Genomic DNA, 14,231 nt, shown 5'->3' with positions numbered 1-14,231 from the left:
CATCGCCATTATCAGGTTGGCGATTTGCCCAGTACCTGACAGATCAGTGAGCACAATTATTATCTTTGAGAAAATAATTAGATCTGAAACATTTATAAAAACAAGAAAAGGATGAAAAGATTTTTATAACATCAAAGATTACAGATGATAAAATCAGTTTCCTGGCTTGATTAATCCACTGAATTTATGGATCTACAAACTCTGTAGCTGTTAAGAACAAATTGCAACAAAATGCAAAACAAAACTTGGTGAAAAAAATAAGCTACTCTGTGTTTTTTGTTTGTTTGTTTGTGTTTCCCTGTCAGGAGATGATGGTAGTGTTGGCTGGTGTCTCCTATATGTGGTTTTATTTCTGTTATTCATTTTTAACTGTGTGGTTAACACATTTGACTTACACAAATAATATCCCCAGTTTAATTCCAGGAGACAATTACCCAGGTTAAAATCTGTGCTAAATCAAAACCCTGTGTTTTCACCTGCTGTGGTAACCCCATGGCAAATAAGGAAGCAGCTAAAAGTACATTCTTCATTCTAAAATGCTTAGTTAATATCATGTATGACCACCATAAGGCTATCAAAATAAGTCAATTTTTATGATTTTCAGCGACTGACATCTAAGTCTATTAGTGATTTTATTTGTGAGCAGCATGTATTATAAATATAATTAATATAATCTGCCAAAAATGACAGCTTACTTCAGATTAACAGGAGTTCCGTCTACCCATTTCCATTTTCCCTCTTCTTCTTCTTCATCATGTAAACCAATCCAAGTCGGTCTTTTGGTGAGCCTAGTAAGGAACTCCTGTTCAGAAAGAACAAAAACATGAATTCCCATTTGGGAATTTAGTTTATTTAGTTTATACATACATTTTAATGAAATTTGCAGATTGTCTTGGTGGAGTTTAATAAACTCAGCCGTCTGCTCTTTGCTCCCTAAAATATAACACTGGACACTGGAGTAAAATCTCTACCATCTCACACTTCTGTTTAATCAGTTATCTGTTTGACGTTTATTTACAGCTATTTATAGCTGTGTGAAAACTTTCTCAGCCAAACTGATTTACTCACAAACAAAACACTGAAAAAAGCCAAACAATAACATTTTGAAGTTAACTAAGTGACTTATATATCATGTTTAACCTGAGTAGCGAAAGACCGCGGGGGTTTTGACAACAATGTGCTGTGAGTTTGCTGTTTTGGCCGGCTCTAGTGAGTCATTCATCTCCTCCTTTGGCCAGCTTATTATCCCTGCAGGGTACCTGATCACAGGCAGGGCATAGGTGTTGACAGCCCGGATCTTATTCTTACCTTTCAGCTGACTCCTCGGGACTTGCCTGGTACTTGGTGGTTGCAGCTTTCCTAGTGGTCTCCTTATGGTTCCCATTTGCCCTTGAGTACCCCAGGTACTTGTAGCTGGGGTACTCAAGGTCAATGTTGCTTTCTTGTAGTTTGATCCCTTCAGTTCTACTTTCCCTCCCTTCGTTATCATCCAACTACACTTCTCCAGTCCAAACAACATTCCGATGTCATTGCTGTGTATCCTTGTGGTGTGGATCAGTGAATCGATGTCACATTCACTCTTGGCATACAGCTTGATGTCATCCACGTAGAGGAGGTGGCTGACGATTGGCCCATTCTGTAGTCAGTATCCGTAGCCAATCTTGTCAGTGAACTCACTGAGCAGTTTCAGGCCTATGCAGAACAGCAGTGGAGACAGTGCATCTCCTTGGTAGAACCTGCAGTTGATGGTGACTTGTGCTATGGGCTTGAAGTTGGCCTCTAATGTATGGGCTCTAGTGTTGTACGCCACATACACATTGAGTTCCTGATGACGGCTCTTAGGGTCCTGTTGATCTTGTATAGTTCTAGGCATTCCAGGAACCCAGGTGTGGGGCATCTATCCAGGCAGCTCACAGGTTGCTGAGCCTAGTCTTGCTGTCTCAGACAACTGCTCGGTCTATCAGTAGCTTCCTTTCTATGCCCCACTCATATAATGAACCATAGCTTACCCACTACGATGCTTGACAAAAGCTTCCATTTGGTACCAAGGCTAGGACCAGTCCCTTCTTGGGGTATTTGGGGATCAGGACTCTCCGGCCTTCAGTCATCCATTCAGAGTGTCTCTCATCGACTCAGTGAATACTCAGCCCCTTCAGCCAGTAGGTGTAGCCATGGTGAAGTCTGGTGCTGTCTAACTCTTCACTGTGATGATTACTAGACCGTGTTCAGGGTTTGTGATAATCACTGCGATGGTTAAATCACAGTACTGGATGGATATCTGGATGGATATCATCCATCTAAGTTCAGGGAGCAGCCCACTTCTCATCAGAATGTTCTGGTACCTCAACACCTGACGCAGGCCTTGTTAATCCGGTCACGTCCGAGCCTGTATGGCTCCATATTTATCTTTTTTCGCTCATGTCTGTGGTAAGCTATACCATTATACTACACACACACACACTAGACTTCTTCCACAGTATCCAGAGTGAGATGGAGTAACAGCTGTTTCAGGGTTTAATAATTGCTGGGACATAAAAATATGTATAGTATGTTTGTTTGCTTTGCTGTAAAATGTCAGTTTTTATAGTTTTTCTCCTGCTTTGACCCACCCTCTAGTTCTCATCTGAAGATGTATTTGCCAAAACAGCTAAATTGTAGTTAACAATTAAAGTTACTATATAATCAATTATAACTGGCTGCAAAATAATTTCATATGTCAATTATTATAGGTCCGTCAGTATTTGGGAGCTGAATCTTCAGCCCTGCTGAAAGCCTAAATGGGAGCTTGTCAAGTAAAAGTGAAGAAAGGAGCATAAACGAGACGTGCAGCATACAGGAGACCGCAAAGCTGAGAGCAGAATTGATCAAATTAGGAGCTAAAATAAAAGACTGAAGTGATAGCCGTTTTTATTTTCAGCAATTTTCCATTTTTAAGGACAAAAGGTTTCAAACTTGTCCACGCCTTAAACCTCATGTGTGTTTAATCTTGTAGTAGCAAATGCATAAAAATAAGGGATTTGTGAGGACACTGAATAAAAAATTGCTTCCTTGAAAACAACATTTACAATTTAGTATTGAATGAAAATAATCTATATACAAAGTGTCTTTGAATGGCAGAGATGCATGTAGCACAGAGCCATTGCTCAGTGTCTGAACGGCAGAACGCCAGAATCTTAGCTGGAAGCTCACAAAACCATTTCAACAACCACCACACCGCTAAAACTAGACATCTCACAAAGTCCAAAAATGCAGGTTTCATCACACTCAAAAGTAATGAATGAGGGGTACGAATATGAATATTCATGTATAAACACAGTAAAACACATACATATGAACTGTACCTGTTCTTTAGCGCACTCAATAACCACCAGATCTGCTCCTCTGGCTCTGCAGTCCATTCTGGCTGCATCCCAGGGACCAGAGCTTCCAGAGAGGAGATAGCAGCTACAGCTGAAACTACTCCATCCTGCAGGACATTGTATAACTAGAAGAAATTAAAAACAAGTAATATTTCAGTAAGGTTAATGAAAAATATTTAATGAACCTTACAACAATGCTCATTTGATCTGTTTAATTAGATTTATCTATAGTTTATTCACCTCCTGACTTTTATATTTGTTTGCCTGTGTATATTTACTATGGTGACAGTTTTTGTACTGCAACCAATATTTTAATAATCAGTTATTCCATTCAGTAATCAGATAAAAGTACTTTTTTTCTTATTAATGGGCAATAATAAATGTTCAAAAGAAAAAAATCACAGGTCTTTTAAAATGAACCCATCATCAGTTTATAGTTTAGAAATTGCTGTTGCAACTCTTTCATGTATTTACAGGCCATATTAAAAAAATTCTTAGATGCAAAAATTAGTGCCCAATGAAATAATACAGCCTAAACTAATCATTCCAAGGTTTTAAACATTATTAGGATGCAAAAAACAAACAAGCAACAAGCAAAAAGTATTTTATCTCCTGGATGAGGTGTTTTTGTGTACGTGTTTTTGTGTCTGTGTGCTTTAGTTTTCTAGTAAATGTGTTGTTGTAAGCCTTTAGAGGAGCTGCAATGAAGAAAATAGAGCATATCAGTGTTCTGATATTTGCCTTGTGCATTTTTTTTACTAGCCTACAAAAGAAAAAAAAATTGAACAGAGTTTTTTTTATATTATTTGACTTTAAATCTGAAAATGACGTTACAAAAGCATCTTCTATTCACGTCAGAGTTAGCTAAATACATGGTTTTATGTTAGCCTCCCCCCACCTTAATGAAGAGGGTGAGCTCAGGCAGAGTGAAGAAAGCATGTTTGGTCTTGGTTTGTTGCATCCAAAACAGCAGCACTTGTGGCTAAAACTTTACTGGGAACCTGCCAGGAGTCCTTAATGAAGCCAGCTGTTCAACAAACTCCACCATGAAAAAAAATTATTTGCAGCTGTTCTCATCTGACTTATTCGGTTTACACAGTGAAAATCTGCAATAAAGCTACATCCGACTAATAAAGGTAATAAAGTTAAAATATGCAGATGAACTGCTAGCTTAGCCTGATAGGATGGTTAGGTCGATTGCTTAAATCATCCTACTAATCTAAGGGTGAATCTAAGGTGGGAGGGGGGGGGGGGGGACATGGGGTGTACTAGAAAATATTTATTTCAACTTTTTCCAAGCATTATCTTGCATATTTAGATTAATATCAAATATAAATAAATTAGATATTAATTCAGTTGTATTAATATATAAAAAAAATACTTTTTTCCTTTTCTTCTATATTGATTATATATTACATTGATCTATTATATATCTTTATATTTACTATCACTACATTATATTTCTCTTGTTGGGTGATCAGTGTATTACAGCAACCAAACAAAAACAACAACAACCCATGACTCAATACAATAAATACAGTTTCACAAAAAACACATTTTGAAAAGTTAAATGTTATACTGTGTCAATATCAATATCAATCAATATCAATCATTCCAAATCCAAATTAGAACTTTGGCACAACCATAAACTGTAAATAAAGAAGGGACGTCTCTGAAAAGTGAGGCCAATCCAAAAGTGCTTTAAATGCCTCTCTGAGAATTAGAAGGTGAAATATTGAATTTGATGTGTGCAGAAGAAAACAGTTTTCCATGTCAGACAAATATCTTGAAAGAAAAAAGATTATTATTATTATTATTATAAAATAATAATAATAATAATAATAATAATAATTATTATTATTATTATTATTTTATAATAATAATAATAATAATAATAATAATAATAATAATAATAATAATAATAATAATAATTATTATTATTATTATTATTCATATCATTAAATTAAATCTTTTAAAGTTTTGTTTTGTTGAATGGCTGTGAAGAAGGTCTGTTATTATCAGTCTTCTGCAGGTTAACATCTCACTATTTTTGCTGTCTTTTCCAGAGTAAAAGTAAAAAAATTAAAGTAACCACAAAACTGCAATCTACTTAAGTTTTACGCAATATGCAAAATGCAGCTACAGTAACTGCTCCTAACTTCTAATAACTGGGTGAAACTGATAGAAGGTTGTGTTTAGAGACTCAGTGATTTGTGAATCTCTAAACAAACCTGTAGATCAGAAAGTGATGTCTCGGTGAAAAGATGCATCACAACTGAATCAAACATGACCACAGATGAAACAAGTAAAATAACAGTTAAAAAAAGATTTAAAGGATATTGAGATAAAAATAAGAATATGTAGTGTCAGTGTAAGGGCTATCAGCTTCCTTTTCAACTTCCTTAATGAAAATACATTAAGGATACTTGTTGTGGATTCAATCATTTTATAAGTCACTAAACACCATTAAATACATTTCACATATGTGTCGATGAAATATAGCCCTTAAATTATTTTAGTACCATTCAGATTTGTAAATGTAAATTTGTGACAAGCATAAGGTACACTGCTGCACTGCAGCTTTATAGTGACAAGCAGTGATGCGGATAATGGTTCATATGATATTTTCCTAATGACTGAAATTTGATTTTAAAAATGTGTTAAGTCAGAAGAAAATGATTACATCATTTGTTTGGAAAATGAATCACTACATTTCTGAGAAAAACCTTTTAGAGACACAACAGCTCACACAAGGACTCACTCTGCTTTTTAAGCTCTTCAGTCTTTTTAGTCAGCAGATCTCGCTCCTCAGTCATGGAAGAAAGTTGGTTACTGACCACAGAGATGTTTTTATTCAGAAGGTCTCGCTCCTCAGCCTGTGCCGACACATGTTCAGCTGAATTGTGGTCTGAAATAAAAAGAAATAACATTGATGCTTTCATTGACTGAGGCACAAAAGATCTAAATAAAATTTTTTTTAAAATTCTGACTGTAATTTGTGAAACATATTAATTATGTAAACCAGTTTTATGCTTGTACAAGTTATTGTTGCTGTGATCTTGTCGTCTTCAAGATAATTTCAAGAGGATCTTGAAATGGAAGAATCAAAAATTCCACATTGAATTCCAAATTTTATTCACATGGTGACTGATGATCAGTAGGACAACTATCCATGAAAAATCCAACTCACAGAAGAAACTAAGTGTGATAAGTCCAACCAGCAATAAAACAGTGAGCAGGCTCAGGGAGAAAATAACACCCAAATAGAAACTTCTCCTAGAGCTCCTCTGACCTGAAAAGAAGACAAAAAGAAAAACAAACAAACAAACAAGTTACCCAAACAAATGTTCAGTAGTAATAAGAGATGTTATAACCTCCTTGCTCTATCACTTCCCTTTTACCTGTGTAATTTGTTGAAGGTGTTGGGTTGTCAGGTTTAACGCATTCATCATTTGCATATATTGCCTCCATTGCATACATGGATTTGGGTTGTTTTGAAGAGCTCAGCTCTGCAGCACAGGATGATTGAAGTGTGAAAGTCTCACTGGTTTCAGTTTATTCTCCTTTTAAATTCAGAGGAAGTTGCATATTTCAGTGGTTTGTGCATCTATGCAACCACTCAAACTTGATATGTTCTTAATTAAGCCGTATATACATGTGATAGTCATACAAAATCAAACTGCTTTTCATGTTTGTATAAAAATATAATTTTGCTGAAGTGTAAGTAAAACAATGTATGAAAATGTGTGTGATTAATTTATTTGTAGAGATTAGTACTAGAAAGCACTGTGAATGCTTAAATTGAGTAGAAAGTTTCAATACAAGTACCAGTTCATTCATCATCAGAAATGGACAAATCGTCTCCATTAAACAGATTTGTAAAGGTCAGATGATACACAGTCCTGAGGAATAACACCAGAACAACAAATAACACCAAGCAGGTCATGGCTTTTAGATTATAAAAATCAATAAATTACTGCAGACCAAAACTAAAAGGGCAAAATAAGAAGTTCCTCACTAGAGCACCAGTGACAGTGTCACAAACTGAATTAGCAAACTCAGAAAATTAATTTAAAAAGACTATAGCAAATAAAGTAAGAGTAGGTTAATTCAACAAGCACCACAGACAGACTCGCGCACACACACACATAACTGAGCATGACCCTCAGTGAAAAAGGTGAAAATCAGCTTTTACTCTTATAATATGGTTAAAAAAAGAAAGTTGTAATTTAAGAAACTACTGTGCTATATATTTGTGTGACATGTGTAGCTGTGAAGTATTTGCATAGCATAATTTCTATGACCATTTTTTGTTAGTAATATGTTCTTTCCCTCTCACTGAATGACAATAATATTAATATTTATTATTATTACTATTATAATACTGCAGTGCCAGTGCCACACACACACACACACAAACAAATGTTTTATGTCATTTTTTATGTGTATGTGGTTTTAAGTTAGTAATTTCCACATTTCTATAGGGCCTGTAGAAACCAAGTTGAACATAAAAAACAATTTACATAAAATAATAAATGATTTTGGCCTGCAATGTATTTAGTATTTTGTACCCTGCCTCTTGAACTATGACAACTAGGATAAGCTAAAGCTCCTGGATTGGATAAGAAGGATTTTAAATGAATTTATTCCTAGGTCTGACAAATGGCAGCCAAAAACTGTAGTGTCTTTCTCCACTCTTAGTTGACTTTCTTACACAATAAAGCCAGCACTGACTACCGTGTGCAAAATGTTCTGCAATGTAATAGTTCTGCAATGTAAAACTAAAAATTCAGAAGAATAAGGAAGTATTACTGCTGTGGTCTTACCACTGTAAACTGGTTCACAAGACTTGTGCAACGGGCATTGTTGCACATGTCCAGAACACACGAGTCCAGAACAGAAGTCAAACTTTTTTCTGTTCAGTTTTGAAGGAGACAATTCTTTATTTCCACAAAGATACAGAGCCCTGCAAGGCACATTGGAGAAAAAAATATGAAGATGTACTTTGCGAGATCCCGCAAAAGTTTTGAGTTCATGCACCTCCAGGTCAGAATTGAAAACTTAGAAACAACCACAGCGATGGAGGCCACACACCCATGTGAGAGATTCATAGGTTTTTATTTTGAGCTTGGACTAAATTATAAAAACATTAACATGGTGCTTGGCAGTAGACACAGTTATAATACGGTGGGGCAAAAAAGTATTTAGTCAGCCACCGATTGTACAAGTTCCCCCACCTAAAATGATGACAGAGGTCAGTAATTTGCACCAGAGGTACACTTCAACTGTGAGAGACAGAATGTGAAAAAAAAAATCCATGAATCCACATGGTAGGATTTGTAAAGAATTTATTCGTAAATCAGGGTGGAAAATAAGTATTTGGTCAATAACAAAAATACAACTCAATACTTTGTAACATAACCTTTGTTGGCAATAACAGAGGTCAAACGTTTACTATAGGTCTTTACCAGGTTTGCACACACAGTAGCTGGTATTTTGGCCCATTCCTCCATGCAGATCTTCTCGAGAGCAGTGATGTTTTGGGGCTGTCGCCGAGCAACATGGACTTTCAACTCCCGCCACAGATTTTCTATGGGGTTGAGGTCTGGAGACTGGCTAGGCCACTCCAGGACATTCAAGTGCTTCTTACGGAGCCACTCCTTTGTTGCCCGGGCGGTGTGTTTTGGAAGACCCAGCCTCGTTTCATCAAGTTCTCACTGATGGAAGGAGGTTTTGGCTCAAAATCTCACGATACATGGCCCCATTCATTCTGTCCTTAACACAGATCAGTCGTCCTGTCCCCTTGGCAGAAAAACAGCCCCATAGCATGATGTTTCCACCCCCATGCTTCACAGTAGGTATGGTGTTCTTGGGATGCAACTCAGTATCCGTCTTCCTCCAAACACGACGAGTTGAGTTTATACCAAAAAGTTCTACTTTGGTTTCATCTGACCACATGACATTCTCCCAATCCTCTGTTGTATCATCCATGTGCTCTCTGGCAAACTTCAGACGGGCCTGGACATGCACTGGCTTCAGCAGCGGAACACGTCTGACACTGCGGGATTTGATTCCCTGCCGTTGTAGTGTGTTACTGATGGTGACCTTTGTTACTTTGGTCCCAGCTCTCTGCAGGTCATTCACCAGGTCCCCCCGTGTGGTTCTGGGATCTTTGCTCACCGTTCTCATGATCATTTTGACCCCACGGGATGAGATCTTGCGTGGAGCCCCAGATCGAGGGAGATTATCAGTGGTCTTGTATGTCTTCCATTTTCTGATGATTGCTCCCACAGTTGATTTTTTCACACCAAGCTGCTTGCCTATTGTAGATTCACTCCTCCCAGTCTGGTGCAGGTCTACAATACTTTTCCTGGTGTCCTTCAAAAGCTCTTTGGTCTTGGCCATGGCGGCGTTTGGAGTCTGACTGTTTGAGGCTGTGGACAGGTGTCTTTTATACAGATGATGAGTTCAAACAGGTGCCATTCATACAGGTAACGAGTGGGGGACAGAAAAGCTTCTTACAGAAGACGTTACAGGTCTGTGAGAGCCAGAGATTTTCCTTGTTTGAGGTGACCAAATACTTATTTTCCACCCTAATTTACGAATAAATTCTTTACAAATCCTACCATGTGAATTCATGGATTTTTTTTTCACATTCTGTCTCTCACAGTTGAAGTGTACCTCTGGTGCAAATTTCTGACCTCTGTCATCATTTTAAGTGGGGGAACTTGCACAATCGGTGGCTGACTAAATACTTTTTTGCCCCACCGTATAAGTGAGAGACATCTGAAGAGAGTTCTTTGTGCAAGGGGACACACTTGTCACAAAGCGTACTCTGACCTGGCAGTCTTGGTTGAACTCATTGGCAAATAATTGCAGTACTCTGCGCAGCTTCACAGGTACCAATGAATGTACACTAGATGCAGGGAACATGGACTACATGTGACGAAAAAGGATGTGGGCTTGGTGTTGAAGGAGCTGGATTCCTGAGGGGTGGCACTGAGACAAGCAAGACGTCTCAGGTGAAGGAACTTTTTTTCAAAAGGGCCGAACTTCATCTGGCACCTGGACTCGTGTGATAAACTGAAGCCATATGGCATCTCTATCAATGGGGGTATTGATGGTTTCTCAAGAAAAATAATCTGGTTTAATGTCTACACAACAAATAGTAATCCGAAAGTGATTGAGGGGTATTACATAGAAGCGGTGCAGTGTTTAAAGGGCTGCCCTAGAGTTATGAGGGGTGATCTTGAAACTGAAAATGGCCACGTTAGAGGCTTTCAGCGTTTCCTTGTGCCCGTGGCTCCAAACGACACCCTTGAGAGTTACTTGGAGGAAGCAAGTACTGCCAATCAGAGAATTGAATACTGGCGGCATTTTCTTCGCAGCCAGTGTCTGGAGTTCTGGTTGTTCTTATTTGCAGACATCAGAGACAACGAGTACTTTGAGGGTGGGTTTCTGGACAAAAACCTCCTTAAGTTTTGTTGCATGGGATGTATTCAGGTATGTTAATAAATTATTTTTTCTTGTGTGTGTGGATGCATGCATGTGTGAGTGAGAGATAAAGGGAACGTAGGAAGTGATAGAGGGGGAGTAGATGAAGTATAGTGAGAGATGAGAGCAGGGCCAGGTTGAGGGAATGGAGAGGCTTGCAGGAAGAAAGACGAGAGAGGGAGAGGAGCAGGGAGTAAATGAAATGATTGTGTAATTGTGTAAATACTATAATTTAGGCTACTATTTTGTCAGGCAGGAATGTATGCACATTTGTTAAATTTGTATTCTTTTTAACAGGATCAGCTGGATGACACTGCACGGGTTTGGAATACACACTCCATCATGCCATCGAAAAATATCAATATCCCCAGTGGTCGGCCTAATCTAATGCATTACCTGAGCTCTATGGACAAGAGACTTCCTTTGCCTCACTGAAGAACATGTTGAACGGTGTAAAAATGAGTGTGTTTTTCGACTGACCAAACTATGTGATCCAGATGTATATGAACTGTGCTATAGCCTCCAGCAACAGGCCCATATCAGGCTGTAAACTTGTACATGCATCTATGAGAGACCATCATGGCACTTGCCACCTGCACTATTCTTTTGCCTGTGGCCTTCTTTGTCTCATACAGTGACAACACACTTTCCTTATCTGACAGTTTCAGCTGCAGACATGCCATGGGTGTGGAGAAGCAATCCATTACATACTTTGGCTACTGCAGAATGGCCTACTGAGCAGGGGCGGATCTAGAAGGGTGGCATGGGGTGGCAAGTGCCACCCTAAAATGATCTCTTGCCACCCCAAGTGCCACCCCAGTTTTGCATATGACAGTGTTGTTTATTAAAATAAGATAGCATTAACAGTTTGAGCGTAGTTACAGTTAACAGTGAATATAAATGCTAAAACTGAATACATAGTGTCCCCCTCCACCATTAACAAATGGTTCAGCCCATAGCAGGACCAGCTTTTTTCTTGTTTTCAGTAGCAAGCGATGCTTATAATTGTGCCAGAGCACATTCTGAACAACACCATGGGAATTTCGGATTTTACACAGGTGGTTGGATGTTGCACTCTGGAAATGGAAGGAAGGTGAGTGTTATTAACCCTCCGTGGTCCACGGACATGCTGCACCTCCAAATCACATGACTGATGTAAGCTGACATAGCAACACGTGTCAGCTTACATCGCAGCTTACACAAGCTTACAGCTTACACATAGCTGCAGCCACGCTGAGTCTCTGTTTGAGCCCACATTGAAAGTTCAAAGTTTTTACATTTTAATTACAGGCCAGTAAATCCAGAGTTATGATAATATATCAAGGGCGTAGATTTGGTTTTGGCATTGGTGGGGACGGATGATTCAACCACCGAACCCTGCCCTGTTTCTTTTTTTTCCCTTTTCGTCTTTGCTTCTTGATAAAAAAAAAAAAAGGAGAAATATACTTGCCTACATATGCTATTCTACATGCTTTTAAACCATTTAAAATTACAATTCATAGTTTTATATGTGAATTATATAATGTTAAGTTACTATTAAACAAATGACTGACTAAGTATTTTATACTTTAGTTTACTTCAACCATATTCCATACAAAAATAAAAAATAGCTTAAAATACAGTCATGACAATAAAAGAATATGACTTTAAGGACAACATTACTTCAGTTATACTACACCAACATCTGTTATACTTTGGCACCAATGGAACACTGAATGACCTGGTGGTTTTTGTCCATAAAACTACTCATCTAAGATTCCCATATGGAAAAGAAATAGTAAAAACATATATGATTTACTCATGAAAGTGGCCACTTTCTCATTACTTTCATATATTTTTTTAGTAAGTATACAAAACATACAAGTTTCATTATATAATTTTTCAAGGGATCTTATATGTGTTTTCACTCTTGTATGCTTTTCATACAAGTTTCATACAAGACAGATAAAAACTTTTTAAGATTTATGTATATCTTTTCTATATGGGTTACCACAAAGTAAAAGACCTCTCAGCAAAATTATGCAACATTTTAGGCACAATTGCCCCGATCAAATCAGTCAGCTGGGATGTTTTACTCTAAACCTGAACTACTGTTACAGCAACAGACACGGACTACTGGTGTCCCACACAACAACTCAATGTCCACTATGTGAAGGAGCCAAACACATGCCTTCTCCTCTCATTAACTGAGACGAACTGCTGGCATATTTGTTTTACATCTATACTGTCCAGTCTCTCCTGGTGGACATGGCAACCCGTTATTCATGGTTACATACAATTTTAGACTGATGTGGGCCAAAGCCTAAAACGATGTGCTGTTCTCCCCGGTTCAGATATTTGAAGTTTGCACAGCTACATTCTCGCCTGAAAATTTTTTAAAAGTTTATTTTGCAACCCAGAAAGAGTAATAAGAGGGGCACTGAAATTCGGGATTGTCCGAGAAAAACGGGTTGGCATGTATTGCCTTGCATAGCCTGTAACGTTATTATGATGGACAGATTTTATGAGTGAACTTGACTTTAAGTGACTTACAGGTTTCTTTGAAAAATACTTTCTTATATCCAGGTTCTTTTTGCTGCCATCCTCCTCTCCTCCTCACAGTGCAGGTTTGCCGCTGCTAAAACTAAACAGAGCTCCCTGAAAGGCACAGCCAATCACATTGGCCATATTTGTCACATGACGTAGGACTCCAGTAGAGAACGTAATTTAACTCTTTCTGCACCGCTGGGTGAATGAGACGTCGACAGATCGTTTTTTTTTATTTCTATCGTTTTTTTTTTTCTTTACTCGAAGAGATCAAATTATTGGTGGGGACAATTCAATAATCGCTGGATATTGGCGGGGACATGTCCCTTCCGTCCATGCCAAATCTACGCCCTTGTAATATATATAAGCCATGCTTTTTTCTAAATACTGTCCTCACGTTTTTGTGTGTGTGTGCTTTTAGCATTTTCTAAGGAAAGCGCGAAAACAGTAAAGAAAGGGAAAAAAATCCACCTCTTTCCTATCGGTGAAAAAATGTACCATGTCGACCAATTAAAAAAAAAGTCAGCATGTGGGATTTGGTTGTTTAGGAAGAGGGAAAAGTTTTGGGAGAGCGAGCGAGTGAGAGAGAGAGAGATTTTAGATGTGGGAGATTTGTGACGTTTAGTGTGGAGTGTATACTTAGTGTGTTGTGTTGTCTTGTGCAGTTGTTCTGTTGTGTAGTCGTCGTTTTGTTTTGTGTGTCAGTGAGGGCACTAATGAATGTCACAAAGGCACATTTGCAATGTAAACACTGTCACTAAGTGATACACCTCCTGTTGTCAGGCCTGCAGGTTTCTCCCTGTGCTGTTCTGTCTTTTGGCGGACAAACATTATTTTTACTGGCACACATCA

This window comes from Maylandia zebra, linkage group LG16, assembly GCF_041146795.1.
Source record: "Maylandia zebra isolate NMK-2024a linkage group LG16, Mzebra_GT3a, whole genome shotgun sequence".
Taxonomy (NCBI): domain Eukaryota; kingdom Metazoa; phylum Chordata; class Actinopteri; order Cichliformes; family Cichlidae; genus Maylandia; species Maylandia zebra.
This window is presented reverse-complemented; position numbering follows the sequence as displayed.